We start from the raw sequence: 2,033 nt of genomic DNA, 5'->3' as shown, positions 1-2,033 counted from the left end.
TGCAACTAAATATTAGCTTTTAATCTTTTACATCTGCCTTAAATTCAGCTGTTCCAATACTTATACTCAAATCAAATAGTGGGATGAACTCTAAAACTGCTGTCCTTTTTATTTGTTAAAATGTATGTGATGAAAGACCTAATAATAAACTATGACATTCTGTAGTTTTGTGGCATATTCATCTTTTAATCATATTTGCAAATATCTTGACTCCACAGCATATATAGCAATTTTGTCTTTACTGTTCCAATACTTATCTTATTGTATATCTGCTCCAGGGAAAGCACTAAGTCAGAATTTATTCCTACAGTGTACTTCTAAGCACAGATAGAAGTTGGCTTGAGTTGAATATGTGCAGCCTGTCACCTCCACCTCTTTCAGTTCAGTGAGACTGTCTGCACTTGTTCCATTACATTCATCAGATAACGAATGAATGACCTTGCTTCTGAAACAATGTCAAATCTCTGCAATATCCTAGGATGCCCCCTATTGTCATGTTACATGTTTTTTTTTTTGGAGACAATCATCTTAAATTAAATCTACAATTTTTCCTGGATGGCATTAAACCGCAAATGATTAACCCATTTCATATAGTATACAGCCAAAAATATGACGTTGTGTAAAAACAATTTTGTTATTTTATTTATTTTTTATTTTTTTGTCCAATACTCGCTATTAACAAACCACTGCGTAGTAAACTCCTAATTTGCTCATTTGCTAAATAAGTTTATATTGGTTAGGATTAGGGATGTAATGTGCATACTATGTGCTTTATAAACAAAGAAACAGCCAAAGAAACACCACTTCTTCTCAACAGGAGACAATATTGCATTATTTTAGATGGCGAATGTTGCTAAAAACCTTTTATATTGCTAAAACCTATGAAAGTGTTTTAGGGGGAACTTTGAGTATTGAAAAGCTAGAACTTAATTTAATCACTTTCAGCTGTCTATGATTTTCATATGATTTTGTTGCTGCCGTCATTCTTGGACTGGTACCTTTGACCTGGTGAGAAAAAAAGAATGAGCATGACATGTTTTGTATTGTATCATATTTGATTATTTATTTAGCAGGCACAATGGACAATCAAAGACTGCCTAAGAATTAGCTACAGAAAACATTACATAACAAAAACCTCAATATAATAGCATATGCATTGAAATAAGAAATGCAATATGATCCCTCATATAAATACTATGGAACATCACCCTATAATAACAATTTCACAATGCAAGAATATTCGCTGATCAGGAACCTGACTCATCTTTAACCATATTTCAAATGTAACTTAAACTGTTCAACAGTAGGAAACTGTCTAAAATTAATTGGTAAATTATTAACAGCTCTTACAAAAAAGATGCACAAAATCCAGAACTCTATAAATGTGCTGCACAACCACCTCTTAATGAAGCTCTTGTTTGTTTTAAATTTTCAGTACACGAAGAAACATATTATTTCAAGAGGTAGGGTGCAAGGTTATTAACAATTTTGTACATTAAACTCCATATTATATTTCTTGAGTTGAGGAGTCACTGCACAAACTTTGAACTTATTTTTCAAATGTTAAATCAGAGTCTAGCAGGGCTGGACAACTACGGTCCTGAAGGGTGTTTAATTAGGGTTGGAGTTAAACTATGCAGGACAGTTGCCTTCCTGGACCAAAGTTGCCCAGCCCTGGTCTAAAATAACTCCAGGATATTTCAAATCCGGCACAGTTTATACATTTTTCACCATTAACAAATATTTTAAGTTAGACCTCCTCGTCCTTTTTGATTTTTAATATTTTTGATTTATAAATACAGGCATTTTTCTAAACAGTTAATGTTACACAACACTGGGTAGCACTTTATTTTACAGTCCTGTTCCTCGTGTACATACTATGTACTTATTATAGTAATTACAATAACTATGTAATAACTAGGTACTAACCCTGAACCCTAAACCTAACCCTACCCCATGTAGTTACCTTGTATTACCAGAACTTTCTTAGATAAATACACTGTAAGTACACTATAAGTATATGTACGTACACG

The sequence above is a fragment of the Carassius gibelio genome, chromosome B5 (genome assembly GCF_023724105.1).
Source record: "Carassius gibelio isolate Cgi1373 ecotype wild population from Czech Republic chromosome B5, carGib1.2-hapl.c, whole genome shotgun sequence".
In the NCBI taxonomy this organism is placed as follows: Eukaryota; Metazoa; Chordata; class Actinopteri; order Cypriniformes; family Cyprinidae; genus Carassius; species Carassius gibelio.
The sequence above is the reverse complement of the archived record's forward strand: the minus strand, read 5'-3'. Positions refer to the sequence as shown.